At 46.0% G+C, this 17,966-nt stretch overlaps 1 protein-coding gene across 1 annotated transcript in view; it reads right to left on the bottom strand.

Annotated features, from left to right (window-relative positions):
* Window positions 1–17,966, bottom strand: part of TRPC4 (transient receptor potential cation channel subfamily C member 4) — a 206,463-nt gene that overhangs the window by 101,794 nt on the left and 86,703 nt on the right. The window lies entirely within an intron of this gene.

Genomic DNA, 17,966 nt, shown 5'->3' on the forward strand with positions numbered 1-17,966 from the left:
AAAAGGATTCTGAAAATCTAAATACAGTATCTCAACTGGTTCACCCTTGTCCACATATTTGTTAACTCCCTCAAAAATGCTAATAGATTGGTAAGGCATGATTTCCCTTCACAAAAGTCATGTTCACCCTTCCTTAACATACTGTGTTCATCCATGTGTTTGATAATTCTGTTATTTACTGACATTTCAATCATTTTGCCTGGTACAGAAGTTAGGCTTACTGGCATGTAATAGTCAGGATCAGCTCTGGAGTTTTTTTAAAAAATGGTGTCAAATTAGCTATCCTCCAGTCATTTGGTGCAGAGGCTGATTTAAGTGATAGCAGAACTACTTACTGTGGTATGTAACCTATTTCATATCTGAGTTCCTTCAGAACTCTTGGGTGAATACCATCTGGTCCTGGTAACTTATTACTGTTTAATTTATCAGTTTGTTCCAAAATCTCCTCTATTGACATCTCAATCTGGGACAATTCCTCAGATTTGTCATCTAAAAAGAAAGGCACAGGTGAGGGAATCAACTTGAGCTACTGTGCAGTGAAGACCAACACAGATAATTCATTAAGCCTTGACTTTGTCTTCCTTGAGTGCTCCTTTAGAACCTTGATCATCCAGGGCCCCACTGATTGTTTGGCAGGCTTCCTGCTTCTCATGTACTTAAAAGAAATTTGCTGTTAGTTTTTGTGTCATTTGCTAATTCTTATCAATTTTTTTTTGCCTGCCTAATTACACTTTTACACTTGACTTGCCAGAACTTATTTTCTTTTCTATTTTCCCCACTAGGATTTGACTTCCAATTTTTAAAGGATGCCTTTTGCCTCTAACCACATCTTTTACTCTGCTGTTTAGCCAAGGTGGCATTTTTTGGTACTCTGACTTATTTTTTATTATTATTTGGGGTATACATACAGTTTGAGCCTCTATTATGGTGTTTTTAAATACTTTCCATGCAGCTTCCAGGCATTTCACTCTTGTGACTGTTCCTTTTAATTTCCATTTAACTAGCTTCCTCATTTTTGTATATATCCCCATTTTGAAGTTCAATGCTACTTTGGTGGGTTTCTTTGATATTTTCCCCTTTACAAGGATGTTACATTGAATTACAGTATGGTCACTATCACTGAGCAGTTCAGCTATATTCACTTCTTGGACCAGATCCTGTGCTCCCCTTAGGATTCAATAAAGAATCGTTAGTTCCAAGACTAGGTGCTCCAAGAAGCAGTCATTTAATAGCGTCTAGAAATGTTATCTCTGTATGCCATCCTGAGGTGACATGTACCTAGTCAATATGGGAATAGTTGATATCTCCCATTATTATTGGGTTTTCTGCTTTTGTTGCCTTGCTAATCTCCTGGAGCATTTCACAATCACTGTCACCATCCTGATCAGGTGGTTGGGATAAGAGGGAAGATCCTTTCATGGACTGAGAACTGGTTAAAAGACAGGGAACAAAGGGTAGGAATAAATGGTAAATTTTCAGAATGGAGAGGGGTAATTAGTGGTGTTCCCCAAGGGTCAGTCCTAGGACCAATCGTATTCAACTTATTCATAAATGATCTGGAGAAAGGGGTAAACAGTGAGGTGGCAAAGTTTGCAGATGCTACTAAACTGCTCAAGATAGTTAAGACCAAAGTAGACTGTGAAGAACTTCAAAAAGATCTCACAAAACTGAGTGATTGGTCAACAAAATGGCAAATGAAATTTAATGTGGATAAATGTAAAGTAATGCACATTGGAAAAAATAACCCCAACTATACATACAATATGATGGGGGCTAATTTAGCTACAACAAATCAGGAGAAAGATTTTGGAGTCATCATGGATAGTTCTCTGAAGATGTCCATGCAGTGTGCAGCCACAGTCAAAAAAGCAAATGGGATGTTAGGAATCATTAAAAAGGGGATAGAGAATAAGACGGAGAATATGGTATTGCCCTTATATAAATCCACAGTACGCCCACATCTTGAATACTGCGTACAGATGTGGTCCCCTCATCTCAAAAAAGATATACTGGCATTAGAAAAGGTTCAGAAAAAGGCAACTAAAATGATTAGGGGTTTGGAACGGGTCCAATATGAGGAGAGATTAAAGAGGCTAGGACTTTTCAGCTTGGAAAGGAGGAGACTAAGGAGGATATGATAGAGGTATATAAAATCATGAGTGGTATGGAGAAAGTGAATAAGGAAAAATTATTTACTTGTTCCCATAATATAAGAACTAGGGGCCACCAAATGAAATTAATGGGCAGCAGGTTTAAAACAAATAAAAGGAAGTTCTTCTTCACACAGCGCAGAGTCAACCTGTGGAACTCCTCTCCTGAGGAGGTTGTGAAGGCAAGGACTATAACAGGGTTTAAAAGAGAACTGAATAAATTCATGGAGGCTAAGTCCATTAATGGCTATTAGCCAGGATGGGTAAGGAATGGTGTCCCTAGCCTCTGTTTGTCAGAGGGTGGAGATGGATGGCAGGAGAGAGATCACTAGATCATTACCTGTTAGGTTCACTCCCTCTGGGGCACCTGGCACTGGCCACTGTCGACAGACAGGATACTGGGCTGGATGGATCTTTGGGCTGACCCAGTATGGCTGTTCTTACGTTCTTATCTAGAGAATTCTTACTCCTATACGCTTATTATTAAAGCAACACATTTTTATCCATAGAGATTCAATGGTTCAGTTTGATTCCTTTAAGTTTTTTAGTCTATTTGACTCTATGCTTTCCTTCACATCTAGTGCCACTCCTCCACCAGCGAAACCTACAGAGGTTGATCCTGGCAGAAGTCACCAGAGTCGGAGACCTCCTGGACTACAACAAGGGAGACTGGGTGGATCCCTTGATGCTCACTTAGCGCATGGGGCTCTCCACCCTCCGTACTCCACAGCATGTACTTCCGGAGGTGAGGGCAGCCTTACTGCCCATTGCTCGGGTTTACCTCGACCAGATCCTGCGGGAGGGTACTCCCCGCCAACCCTGCACCCCGGGCCCTCCGGACCTTTTCATCAGGCTCATGAGTCCCCCCAGCCGTCCCACCCATATACCACAAGCCAATTTGCAGCGGTTCACTTCCGGACTGCACCACGGAAACATCTCTACATGTTCATTCTCCACATCCTTCATTTCCTCACCCTGGTGTCCCGCCCCAATACGATGTGGTGAGGCCTATTGCCACCTTTTGAGGATGAGGAACCCCAGTGGGCCAGCTTATATTCCACCCTAGTCCCAAGGCCTGCAGGGGATATTAGTTAGCAGCTCCTCCATGGAGCCATAAGCATGGCCATGTACTTGGCATGGTTCCCCCCCATCCCTGACGCCTGTCCCTTTTGCAGCACAAGGGAGACCCTGGAGCACGTATACCTGGAATGCACCAGGTTGAAGCCTCTGTTCCGGCTTCTCCTGAACATCCTTTTACGTTTCTGGATGCACTTTTCCTCTTACCTTTTCATATACACACACCCTATCCGTGTCCCCACAAAGTCGCAGGACCTCCTTGTCAACCTCCTCCTAGGACTGGCCAAAGTTGCCATCTATAAGACCAGAGAGAGGAGGTTGGCAGAGGGGGTTTCCTGTGACTATGGGGCCTATTTCTGATCCTGTCTTCGGTCCTGTATCCGGCCAGGGTCCCTCTGGGAGGCATCCGATGGCTCCCCTGACACCTTCAAGGAGCAGTGGGCGCTGTCCGGTGTTCTCTGATCAATGTCCCTTCAGGTTCCCTTTGTTTCACCCTTTGACCTTCACACCTGCCCCGGTTACATTTTTGGTTGTCCTCTGTAATTATTTGAGTTCCTGAACCTTGTGGATCCTCCCCAAAGACTGTGAGAGGGTCCTTTAGCAGTGGGTGGGCTTGAGCCCACCTACTTCCCAGAACCCAGTAGGATCAGTGAGACCTACTCTGTAATTCCTATATATTTTGTACCCTGCTATTACCATGTCCCATTGCATATTATTGTTCCACCAGGTTTCTGTAAGGCTTAGTATATCAATATTCTCATTTAATACCAGTCATTCAAGTTCACCCATCTTAGTATTTAGACGTCTAGCATTTGTATATAAGCACTTATAAAAATTATCACTATATAGTTGTCTTTCAGGTGATGCAAGTAAATGGCACTTTTTTTGATTGGTTGGTTCTCTTCAGTTCCTACCTGTATTTTATCAACTTCTAGCCTCTCCTCTTTCCTAGAATACAGAATATCTCCATTAATAAACTGTCCCCTAAGGGATGTCTCTGTCTGAACTGTGTGCTCCTCTGCACCAGTTGGCTTTCCCCCAGCCCTTAATTTAAAAACTCCTTTATGACCTTTTTAATTTTAAAAGCCAGAAATCTGGTTCTCTTTCGATTTAGGTGGAATCCTTCTTGTATAGGCTTCTCCTTTTCCCAAAAGTTCCTCAGTTCCTAATAAACTTAAATCTCTCCTCCCAAGACCATCGTCTCATCCTCGCATTGAGACCCTGCAGTCCTGCTTGTTTAACTGGCCCTGCGCATGGAACTAGAAGCATTTCAGAGAATGCTACCCTGGGACTGAGGAAAAGTTAATAACAAACAGGGAAAGTGCGTGAGAACAATGCGAGGAGAAGAAGAAACCAGCAGAACTAGGTAGGTATTTCTTGCCCTGCTGCCAGTGAGTACTCCCCCCCCACATACCTGATTTTTCGGCCCTTCTTCACATAGAGCATCTTTTATAGGCAAACACCTTCAATTTCTTCTGTGACTAAGTGCTACTCAGTGTATGGATTGCAGAACTGGGCCCTAAGGCATTAATTAGCTGCATTCTGGTACTGGGAAAATAAGTTCAGGAGGCAATACTGCTAATGCTGAAATATTTATGTAACGTGCTATGCAAATTCACAGCTACACACATCCTTGGGTGAAATGCCTTCTGACTTTGACTGCTAAAATCCAGAGCATGTTGCTAGACCAGAATAACTAGATTAGATGCTGAGAAGATGTACTGGAAGGAGAGGAGATGGATGGAAACCACACACACACACACACACACACACACAGCTGTGCAACATTGGTGAAGTGTAGCACAGAGCCTACAGTAGCCCAATGGCAAGAGTGGGTTCTGGGATGCCTGACATGGCCCTTCCACCTCCAGGGGAGAGTACAGGAGGATTGTCATAGGAGCAGGTTACCCATGCCCTGTGTCCATCAGACGTGCAGGAAAACAGAGGGCCCATACAGGGCTCAACTCTGTGCTGGGGATTCAACCCTCCCAGCTCAGAGCTGAGTAGGTTCTACTCTCGTTCAGTAACATTTTGCCTTACTACTCCTGATTCGGAAGTACCATTTGCGAGTGTGCAAGGAGAGAGAGGAAAGAATATACCATTTGGGCACTTTAGATACAGCGAGATTGGGGTCCTTTAGGCTGGCCCTTGTGGAAGCATGCAAGAAAAGGTGATGGGCTCAAGGTCCCCGCATTGTCCCTGTATCACAATCAGGAGCACATGCACTGCATTAAATCAAGGCTATCCTGGCAGTAGCCTTCCCAAAAGATTCTTTATAACCCAGCCCTCCTTTGCATCATACAGTAGGGCTGGAGCAGCTTGCCAGGAGCTTAGGGTTGCCCTGTGACAGGGTAGCAGAGCTTCTCCTTCAGTGTAAACTCCCCCAGAATCCCTGGAGGAACTCAGGCCTCTGGGGACTCCTGCTCCTTCACATCTCTTCTTCACGCAGTGCCGGGTGAACTGGAGACTTAAAGCCAGTGTTAGTAGGGAGAAGGGCATCACGCTGTTTTACCACTAAATTAATCTGGCCTGGTGTTTGTTTCTTTAATAAATTATGTTTGTCCCCTTTTTTTCTCTCCTCTAAGTTTCAGTTGCAGTAAGTACTTTCCTCACCAGCTTTGGAAACAGATGGAAATGCCAGCTGACTAGTGCATAGCTGGCGGCTGTCGAGGATGGTACAATACTTTGATTTCTGAAGTCAAAGTAAGGGTGAGGAAATTGAAGTTATTTGAAGTGATTTTCGGGACCCTTGTATGGCAGAACAACGGTTTACTGTGAGTAAAGGCACTGCACTTTGACAGCATTTGCCACAACCAATCAGTTTTGCCCTGGGCATCCAAATCAGAGAATCAGAGGGGAAGAGGGGAGAGATAAAAGAGTAAAACACAAGGGTATAAAGATAGAAGTCAAAACCCACAGATTTTTCAAGATATTCATATGTCTCTATGACTAGTTATTATTTTTGTAGTCTGACTCTACTAAACTAATATTTGTTTCTAGCCCCGCTCGAACCCGAGGCTCTCTTAACGTGACATTAATTGCAATCTTCTCTGAAATGTTAATCTGGATGCAACTTCAAACAGCATAGCATTACAGTGATTGACTGGTATATCTGGTCTTTTCACCTGTATATCTGGTTCATTAGCTGTTTGTTTTTCCTCATAGCTTATCAAAGTCTTTCATCTTGAAGTAATTCAGCTAAAGGCTGATGCACACATTCTGGAATTCAGACCATCTGAATTTACCCAAATATAGAAAAGTCTCTTAATCACTGCAACATTAACTCACAGAAACATTTACACTTAAATGGTAAGCCCGAAGACTGGCTTTTATTACATCATGAAGTTAGCTCCTGAATCTACTATTATTAATTTAAGATTTCCCATTCACTTTGACTAAACATGTATGGAACGCCAAAGTGACTGAGTCAAATTGTTCTCTCACTTACAACATTATCAGGCATTAATCCTGTTTAGAGTTGACTGCTCTCATGGCACTCAGCACCTTTCACTATTACTCCAATTCCACTGCAGTTAATGAAGTTATGTCAGTTTTTCATCAGGGTTTCTGAGCACAGGATTTGGCCTATTCAAATTTCTAATTGGAATGAGTCACACATTTGAAATCCTTGACAGAGCTCTCAGAAAAGATATGCAACATTTCCTTAAGTCCTGCGAGGATGGAAAGCTAGCAGGTCTTATTGTAACGGTGACTCTCACAGGCTCAGCAGCACTGTGGCTATTAGACATATCCCAGAGTTAAGAAGGCTTTCTAGGGCGCAGCTGTTTACATTTGCCCAAAGTCAAATGATTTTTGTTTTCTTGTTACATTTTCCTGAAGTTTTTGCAACTGAAGATTATTCATATGGATGAGCAGACAAGCTAGGGGAGTCCAAGAACTCTGGGTGTGGGTGCATGGAAGAGAGAAGCAGAAGTAAAAGATGTGCAAATTTCAGCGCTCGGTCTCTTCCATTTTTGTTGTATTTCATTCCCCATCCCTTGTTTGCACATTGTCTTCGTAGAATATAAGTAGACTGGGGCAGGGATCTTATTCTAATTCATCTGTAAGTACCTAGCACACTGGTGCAATAATCAAAGAAGAACTCGTAAGTCTTGTGTACTATGATCTCAATCTTGCCTCCTAACATTTTTGAAATCCATCTAAATCTCTGTTGTGATGACTTCTTCAAATTCACTGAGTTTCAAATCGTTCCTGGGGTACGAGTGGGGCATTCTTGAGCACTCCTGACCCAGGGAAACTGTAGAGTGCATAAGATATTTAAACAGGGAAGCTGACCAGAGCCTTGTAAAGAAAGCACCAGATCTGTTCTGTGTTTGTACAGCACTTAGCAAACTGGGGTCCTAGTCAGTGATGAGCTGCCAAAATCTTAACAACAGGTTCCCTCCTCATCCCACGAGGTGGTCGTTGCCCACTCCCTCCCCCCGGGACTCCTGCCCCATCCAACCCCCCCAAGTTCCTTGACGCCCCCCCAGGACCCCTGCCCCTGTCCCCTGACTGCCCCCAGAACCGGGCAGGAGGGTCTCGTGGGCCACCATAGTGGGTGCCCACCCCACCCCTAAGAGCCAGAGGCACCTGCCGGGGGGCGATATGGGGAGTCCCGGAGATGCTTACCTGGGGCAGCTCCCAGGAAGCATCCAGCAGGTCTCTCTGGCTCCTGGGGCAGGGGAGCGTAGCTGGGGGGGAGCAGGGGGAGCGGCTGCTCCCCCACTGATCACATCAAAAGTGGCGCCTTAGGTGCCGACTCCCTGGGTGCTCTGGGGATGGAGCACCCATGGGGAAAATTTGGTGGGTGCAGAGCACCCACCGGCAGCTCTCTGCCCTGCGCCCAGCCCCAGCTCACCTCACCTCTGCTCCGCCTCCTCCCCTGAACTCACCACCCTGTTCTGCTTCTCTGCCCCCCCCCACCGCTTCCTGCGAATCAGCTGTTCGGCATGAAGCCTGGGAGGGCTGAGAAGCAGGCGGCGGCTTCGCGCTCAGGCTGAGGGTGGCGGAGGTGAGCAGGGGCGGGGAGCGGTTCCCCTGCGCACCCCCACCCCGGGTTACCTGCTGCAGCGCAGGCGGGCCTCCTCGCCCCCCCCCACCCCAGCTCACCTCTGCCTCCCTGCACCTGAGTGCAAAGCCGCAACCTGCTTCTCAGCCCGCCCCAGCTTCCTGCGCGAACAGCTGATTCGCAGGAAGCCTGGGGGGACGGAGAAGCAGAGCAGGGTCGTGCATTCAGGGGAGGAGGCAGAGGCGAGCTGGGGCTGGGGGTGGGAGCTGTCGGTGGGTGCTCTGCAGCCACCAAAATTTCCCCTTGGGTGCTTCAGGGCTGGAGCACCACTTTTGGCCAGTTAAATTTAGAAGCCCTTTTAGAACTGGTTGTCCCTCGCAGAACAACCGGTTCTAGCAAACCAGTGCGAACCGGCTCCAGCTCACCATTGGTCCTGGTCCTTGGCTAGGGCTCTTAGGCACCACGATAATACCAATATTAATAATAAAAATAGATCCAAGATTTTTTTCTGTTCCTTACAATGCGATATCATGGAAAGGGGACTTACTCCTGAACGCCCATAAGATATTCAAGACGTCCTTCGGGGACATCTACACTTGGAGGTAGGGCTGCGATTCCCCTGCTTGGGTACACATACTCACACTAGCTCTCATGGAGTTAGCACAAGTATAAATAGCAATGTAGCTGCCATGGCAAAGGAAGCAGCCGCAAAGGCACAGCTGAGCTGTGAGAACATATCCACTGGTTTGTACTTGTGTAAGCGGGGGCATGGTCCTGCTATCGTGGGGAACTTTCCTGGCTTATACACTACCCTGGTGAAATGGGCTAGCAAAAGGATCTGAGTCCTCGCTCCCACTCCCTTTACCCAGAGGTCTGCCTGACCTGAGGGTTCCCCTTCCACTCTCCTGTGTGAGAGTCCTCGTAACCCCAACAAGGCTGGGCCCAGGATTCTTGGGGGGGGGGCTCGACCCCCAACCCGGTCGTGGTCACTTAGGACAGGAGCTAGGGTGTCCCCACACTCTACACCGGATGCTTCCCTGACCCACTGATCATTACACACAGTTCAAAGTAAATATGATTTATTAAACAACAATCAATTTAAAAAAATAAGGAAAAAATGGGAAAGTTAAAGGAAAACACATAACCCCGCTCTGTGGCACAGGGACATCACAACCAGCATCTCTGGGATGTAAGGAAAGTTCACAGTCTGTTCCTCACAAATCCCAGGCCCCTTCTCAGGCCCTGGCGGTGCTGCAGGGATGCTGTGGGTTGGACACTCGCTCTGGCAGTGGCTACACGCTCTCATGCTTTAGGTGGCAGGACCCTTCTTCCCAGCGTCACCTCTGCCCCGTTGGGGTTACGATCCCCCTCCAAGTCTGGCCTGCAAAGCATCTTGGCTGGGGCATCTCCCTGTGCTGGGCCCGCTGCCCAGGGTCCCCCTCGCGCTCCTCAGCTGCTCACCGCACCTGGCTCTGGACTGCTCCAGCCTCAGCTCCAGCTCCACTCTGCCTCCAGCTCCCTGGGCTGCTTCTGTGACTCTGCTCCCATCATTGACCTGCTTCCTGGGCTGCTTTTCTGGCCCCTTTGGATCTGGCATGGCTCTCCTCCCAGCTCAGCTTGGGCCCCGCCTTTCTCCTTAGCTCGGCCCACTCTGTCTGACCCAGGCAATTCCAACTCACATGGAGGATGGGACACCACTCCCCACCCCCGGCCTCCTGACTCCCCGATTAGCCTGCCCGCCCTGTCAATCAGGCTGAACATTGGCCCCTCCCCATTGTTCCTGGGGACTGTCAGTTTCAGGGTCCTGATTCCCCATCCACCCTTCCCCTTTCTTTTGGTACTGGGAGCTAGCCAACCAAAACACCCCCACCGAGTTTTAGTAAGGGGAACACAGTCCCCTTATACTTGGCATGGCTCAGCCATGCCCCTGCTGTCACTGCCTGTGCTACCACAGTTACTCTGCTATTTATACTCCTCCTAGCTCAAGGCAAGCTAGCATGAGTATATACACGCAAGCAGGAGAATCACAGCCCGAGCTCGTAGTGAAGATGTAATCTTAGAGAGTCAGGGAATTGGCCGAGAAGAGGTAACTGGGACTCAGAAAGAAGGAGATGAGACCCTAGGCGCTAATATCTACGCATCCATTCATCCATCGTGACACTTATATGGTTCACCCAGAGCTGCTACTTACCTTAATTTTAGGTGTGGCTATTCAGCACCTATGAAAATGAACCCGCTTCTTTGAGTGCCTAAATATCTAGGTACCTATCTTTAAGCTTCAAGGTTTTTGTTTTATTTTGAATTATTTGTTTTAAAGGAAAACAAAGATGAGCTGTAACAACGGCAAATAAATAAGGGGAAAAAATACAAAGGTAAATACGATACAAAGCCAGATTCATTATCTCAAACAGTAAAATTGTACATTTGTTGGCTGCTGTATATTGTCAGAAAATCATAGAAAAAGAACCAAAGAGAACAGAGAAATGAGGTATAAGAAATGAAGAAAGATAATAAGCAGAATGTAGTGCGGCAGACAGAAGAAGTACCATGCTAGCCTGGGAAACTGTCACTATACAGCAATGACATCCATCTATAACAATCTCCCGTGCTCCTTCGCTAGGCAAACCAATAGAATTCCTTGTACATCTCACCATTCCATAGTGACCTGTCAATCCAACAATCCTAAAACTAAAGACCAAGGCCCCAGTCCATGCAGAGCTCCACCAGGAGCTCTATGTGGGCAGCGGGGTGCTCCTACACAGATTTAGTTGCAAGTTCAGGGCCTTGAATTTGTGGAGTTCTTCCCTTCTTTTATATTCTTGTTTTAAAATTTTGGCCAAAGTACTTTATTCATTATTATTAAGTACTTGGGTCCACTTAGAACTGAACTAAGAGCCACCAAAGCCATTTCATATATAGCAAGCCACTGAAAAGCTCTCCGATGGGTTATAGTTTCCAAGCTAATACAAAGAGCACACATTCATCCTCTTATCACATGCATATTAGAGTTGATTGAAAATATTTCAGTGGAATAGCTTTCTGTTAAAAAATACAGATTTGTCAAAATCTAAGTCGCTATTGTGGGAACACGCCAATTTCAATTACATTTTTGATGAGAAAAAGTTAAATGTGTTATTTTGACAACGTCAGAATGTTTGAGTCTATGCAGGCAATCACACTAACAATGCTGAAATGTTTTGATTCATTTTGTTTTGACTTTTATATTCAATATCAAATGCAATTTTATATATATATACATAATATTAAACATAATATTAACCTTATTATTTTAATATAATAAAGTAAATGTAAAATGAATTGAAATGATAAAGTCAATAAGAAAAATTTCAATGCTATTGAAAATATATTTTAATGGTTCCAACCTTTTAAAAAAATTCATTTCTCAGGAAATGTTGGCTTTTTGTTCTCATTTGAAATGTTAGAATTTCCCACAGAATGGAAAGTCCAGTTCCTGATCAGCTCTAATTAATATCATATATGATGGTGATTACTATAAACTAGCGCCCAATTAAAAGTAACTAGTTAAAACAGACATAACTAGGTAAAAATGTGACATCATAAATCTATTCCAAGCATTTTTAGCTTTTGTTTTCCGTGGGAAATAGGTTAAATAAAAGCCATCCAACATTTTGTCAACCTCTGCCTTCCTTTCCGTGACTTCCAAGACCTCACAGAGAAGTGTTCTACCTCATTAATAATCCTCTGATTCACCCAGTTTCCTAAGTCTAAAATTATGCTAGAAGAAAAGCACACACTTGTTGTGCCAAAGGAACAAAACAAAGTCCTAGTAACATATCTAGTAACACAATCTTTTTGTAGAAAAAAAAAATAACCACCACCCTCACACGAAGAATTTGTAAGTAGAGTGACAATGGTTGGGACTAAAGTCTGCAGTGACTCACAGATGTGCAATCACATTTTAGAGACATGTCAAGGTTCCTTCCCCACTCTGAACTCTAGGGTACAGATGTGGGGACCTGCATGAAAATCTCCTAAGCTTACTTTTACCAGCTTAGGTTAAAACTTCCCCAAGGTACAAACTATTTTACCCTTGGACTTCCCCTGCCACCACCAAACATTTATCTGGGTTTATTTTATGAGGAAAGCATTGTTTGGAAAGGTCTTTCCCCCCAAAATCCTCCCAACCCTTGCACCCTACTTCCTGGGGAAGGTTTGGTAACAATCCTCACCAATATGCATAGGTGACCACAGACCCAAACCCTTGGATCTGAAGAACAATGAAAAAAGCATTCAGGTCTTACAAGAAGAATTTTTAATAGAAGAAACTGTAAAAAAGAAGTAACAATAAAAAGAATCACCTCTGTAAAATCAGGATGGTAAATACCTTACAGGGTAATTAGATTCAAAACATAGAGAATCCCCCTAGGCAAAACCTTAAGTTACAAAAAGACACACAGACAGGAATATCTATTCTATTTAGCACAGCTTAATTTCTCAGCCATTTAAACAAATCATAATCTAATGCATATCTAGGTAGATTACTTGCTAAATTAGAATCATAGAATCATAGAATATCAGGGTTGGAAGGGACCTCAGGAGGTCATCTAGTCCAACCCCCTGCTCAAAGCAGGACCAATCCCCAACTAAATCCCCAACTAAAGTTCTAAGACTCCATTCCTGTTCTGTCCCTGGCAAAAGCATCACACAGACAGACTCTTTGTTTTTCCCTCCCCCCAGCTTTTGAAAGTATCTTGTCTCCTCATTGGTCATTTTGGTCAGGTGCCAGCGAGATTATCCTAGCTTCTTAACCCTTTACAGGTGAGAGGATTTTTCCTCTGGCCAGGAGGGATTTTAAAGGGGTTTACCCTTCCCTTTATATTTATGACACGCCCCCCAAATCACAGCTAGGGTGAAACGCTGGCTGGGATTTCTTCCTGGAGCTCTGGGAAAAAACAGAGTTAATAAGACACATGCACCTCTAAATATACTACCAAGTACATAAAGACTAACAATATTTTCCACATCTCAAGTACGATTTTAACCAGTTGATTCTGGGAAACTTTCACAGGAGAGTGCATCAGCCACTTTGTTAGAAGTTCCTGAGATGTGTTGGATGTCGAAATCAAAATCCTGGAGAGCTAAACTCCACCAAAGAAGTTTTTTGTTATTTCCCGTGGCGGTATGAAGCCACCGTAGTGCAGCATGGTCGGTTTGCAGGTGGAAACGCCGTCCCCAAACATATGGGCGTAGCTTTTCCAGAGCGTAGACAATGGCATAACATTCTTTTTCACTGACTGACCAGTTGCTTTCCCTCTCAGACAGTTTTTTGCTGAGAAACACTACAGGATGGAATTCTCGATCAGGTCCTTCCTGCATTAAAACTGCTCCCACACCACACTCAGACGCATCTGTGGTTACTAGGACTGGTTTGTCAAAGTCTGGGGCCCTTAGCACAGGGTCAGACATGAGTGTCGCTTTAAGCTGGTTAAAGGCCTTCTGACACTCTTCGGTCCACTGAACAGCATTTGGCTGTTTCTTTTTTGTTAGGTCTGTCAGTGGGGTGGCAATTTGGCTGTATTGCGGTACAAATCACCTGTAATAACCGGCCAAGCCTAAGAAGGATTGAACCTGTTTCTTTGACTTTGGGACAGGCCACTTTTGGATAGCATCCACTTTGGCCTGTAGGGGGCTGATAGTTCCTTGACTCACCTGGTGTCCAAGGTAAGTCGCTCTGTTTAGGCCTATTTGACACTTATTAGCCTTAACAGTTAGCCCTGCCTCCCTTATGCACTCCAAGACTTTTTGTAGATGTTCCAGGTGTTCTGCCCAGGAATCCGAAAATATGGCCACATCGTCAAGGTAGGCGACTGCATATTCTCCTAATCCCGCTAGGAGACCATCTATAAGTCTTTGGAAGGTGGCAGGTGCATTTCGCAGCCCGAAAGGGAGCACATTAAATTCATATAGCCCGACATGTGTGATGAAGGCTGACCTTTCCTTGGCGGATTCATCTAGCGGTACCTGCCAGTACCCCTTGGTTAAGTCCAAGGTAGAGATGAACTGGGCCCGTCCCAGTTTCTCCAATAGTTCATCTGTGCGTGGCATTGGATAGTTGTCTGGGCGAGTTACAGCTTTTAGCTTACGGTAGTGCATGCAAAAACGTATCTCCCCATCTGGTTTGGGAACTAAAACCACTGGAGATGCCCATGCACTGCCAGAGGGGCGGATTATACCCATCTGTAGCATATTTTGTATCTCCCATTCTATAGCAATTTTAGCTTGAGGAGACACCCGGTAAGGTTGGGCCCTAATTGGGTGAGCATTACCTGTGTCAATGGAGTGGTATGCCTGTTCAGGCAGTCCTTGGGTGGCTGAGAACTTCGGCGCGTAGCTAGCACACAGCTCCTGGATCTGCTGTCGCTACATATGCCGAAGGGTCATGGAGAGGTTCACCTCTTCCACACCACCCGCACTTTTCCCTTCATAGTAGACACCTTCAGGCCACTCAGCGTCATCTCCTCCCTGGGCTGTAAACTGACAAACCTTTAATTCTCTGGAATAAAAGGGCTTTAGAGAATTAATATGGTACACCTTAGGCTTTCAGTTGGAGGTTGGGAATGCTATGAGGTAATTAACAGCTCCCAGGCACTCCTGGACCGTGAATGGCCCTTCCCATGAGGCTTCCATTTTATGGGCCTGGAGCACCTTTAAGACCATGACCTGGTCCGGTACTTTGAAGGAACACTCTCTGGCATGTTTATCATACCAGGCTTTTTGCTCTTTTTGAGCATTCTGTAAATTTTCTCTAGCAAGGGCTAAAGAGGTTCGGAAGGTGTTTTGTAGGTTGGTTACAAAGTCCAGAATGTTAGTTCATGATGAAGGTGTAAATCCCTCCCATTGCTGCTTCACCAACTGTAATGGCCCCTAATGGCCATATACAAGTTCAAATGGTGAAACCCCTAAACTGGGATGTGGTACATCTGTAGGCAAAGAGCAACTGCTGCAACACTAGGTCCCAATCATTAGAGTGCTCATTTACGAATTTATGTATCATGGCCTCCAAAGTTCCATTAAACTTCTCCACCATGCCATTTGTTTGATGGTGGTAAGGAGTGGCAACCAAGTGATTCACCCCATGAGCTTCCCAAAGGTTTTCCATAGTTCCTGCCAGGAAATTAGTCCCTGCATCTGTGAGGATGTCGGAGGGCCAACCTACCCTGGCAAAAATGTCTGCTAGTGCCTGGCACACACTTTTAGCCCTGGTGTTGCTTAGAACTACTGCTTCTGGCCATCGGGTGGCAAAATCCGTGAAAGTCAGTATGCACTGCTTTCCTCTGGGTGTCTTTTTTGGAAAAGGACCCAGAATATCCACAGCTACTTGCTGAAATGGAACTTCAATGATGGGGAGTGGCTGGAGAGGGGCTTTGATCTGGTCTTGGGGATTTCCCACTCTTTGGCATACTTCACAAGACCGGGCATAGGTAGAAACATCCTTGCCCATTCCCTCCCAGTGGAATGACCCCCCCCCCCAACAGTCTTTGGTCCTGTTCACCCCAGCACGGCCACTAGGATGATCGTGGGCTAAGCTCAAGAGCTTGGCCCGGTACTTAGTTGGAACTACCAACTGTCTCTGAGGATGCCAGTCTTCCTGGTGTTCACCAGAAAGAGTTTCCTTGTATAAAAGTCCTCTTTCTACAACAAACCTGGATCGATTAGAAGAGCTGAGAGGTGGTGGGTTTCTCCGTGCCGCCGTCCAAGCTCTCTGGAGGCTTTCATCTGCTTTCTGTTTGGTCTGGAACTGTTCCCTTGATGCTGGAGACATCAGTTCCTCATGGGATTGTGGACCTAGGCTTGGTCCCTCTGGAAGCGATGTAGGGGACGGGGCTGTTTCCGTTGACTGTGAACCGCTCTCTGCTGGGACACTATGTTGGAGTTCAGGCTCCAGCTGAGCCTCTTGTTAGGGTTATGGGCTTCTGTTGGTTCAGGTTCGGTGGGGCCCTCTGGTGTTGGGGTTGCAAGTACTGGATTCATTGCTGGCAATGGGTCTGGTGCTGGTAGTTCCGCCAGTTCCGGTTCTGGGATTGGCTCTGTCTGGGTCTCTGGGACTGGATCCACTACTGCTGTTGCAGACATTGGCCCGGGGTCCGGGTCCATCACCTCTGACTGGGTCCTGGTAGAAGTATCCGGAATAGCGCTAGGCATGATGCCTGGTTTAGTCTGGCTGCGGGTGACCATTCCCACCCTCTTGGCTGACTTCACATGATTGGCCAAGTCTTCCCGCAACAGCATGGGGATGGGATAATCATCATAGACTGCAAAAGTCCACGTTTCTGACCAGCCCTGGTACTGGACAGGCAACTTGGCTGTAGGCAAATTGAAAGAGTTGGACTTGAAGGACTGAATCATCACTTGGATCTCTGGGTTGATTAAATTGGGGTCCACTAAGGAAGCATGGATAGCTGACACTTGTGCTCCGGTGTCCCTCCACGCGGTGATCTTCTTCCCGCCCACACTCAAAGTTTCCCTCCGCTCCATGGGTATCTGGGAGGTATCTGGGCCTGAGGACCTCTGGTGTGATTCCGGTGCAATGAACTGTAATCTGTTGGGGTTCTTGGGGCAGTTGGCCTTTACATGCCCTGGCTGGTTACATTTAAAACATCGTCCAGCTGAAGGGTCATTGGGGCGAGGTGGGTTGCTGGAGAATGGTGTGGCGGGATGATAAGATGGCTGCAGGGTTCCTTGGGTGGGGGTAGGTGGGACCTTGGATGGCCCCCGGTAATAGGGTGTGGTCTGAGGTTGTCCCTTCTGGTATCCGCTCCAACTGCGACCAGTTTTTTTCTTCTCTGCCTCCACCCATTTGGCTCCAATCTCCCCCACCTCGATTACAGTTTTGAGTTTCTCATCTAGGATGTATCTTTCTATTTCCTCAGGAACACCCTCTAAGAACTGTTCCATTTGCATTAGGAAGGGCAAATCTACTGGAGATTCAACACTTGCTCCTGATATCCAGGCATCCCAATGTTTCACAATGTGGTAGGCATGTCGGATAAATGACACGTCTGGTTTCCACCTTAGGGCTCTGAATCGCCGATAGGAAAGCTCAGGTATTAGCCCCATTCTGACTCTCATCTTGGTTTTAAACAGTTCATACTGGTTCATTTGTGCCTTAGGCATTTCAGCTGCCACCTCAGCTAAGGGTCCACTGAGCTGCAGCCTCAGCTCTACCATGTATTGGTCTGTAGAGATGCTGTACCCAAGGCAGGCCCTTTCAAAGTTTTCTAAGAAGGCCTCGTTATCATCGCCTGCCTTGTAGGTGGGGAACTTTCTGGGATGGGAAGTGGTACCTGGAGAAGGATTGCTAGGGTTTGTTGGTATATTCTGCTGAGCCCTTGCCTTCTCCATCTCCAGTTCATGCTTCCTCTCTTTTTCCTTCTCCTCCAGTTCTTTGGCCCTTGCCTCCAGTTCTTTTTCCTTTGCCTCCTAGCTCTCCTGAGAGCAGCCGCTTGGTGTTGTTCTGCCTCTTTCGCTGCCTCCCTTTCTTTGTCCTTTCCCTCCATTTCTCTCCTGTGAGCAGCTTTTAGGGCTTTTTCGGCTTCTTTCACTGCCTCCAGTTTGGCTAACTTCAATTTGTGTAGTGCCTTGGTGTCTGTCATCTTTACCTCTCTGTTTTTAACTAACTTTACACCCGAGGGTTAGAAATAAAACAAACAAATCTTAGCTTGTAAAATTTTGCTGTGCTGTAATAG

The sequence above is a fragment of the Lepidochelys kempii genome, chromosome 1 (genome assembly GCF_965140285.1).
Source record: "Lepidochelys kempii isolate rLepKem1 chromosome 1, rLepKem1.hap1, whole genome shotgun sequence".
NCBI lineage: Eukaryota > Metazoa > Chordata > Testudines > Cheloniidae > Lepidochelys > Lepidochelys kempii.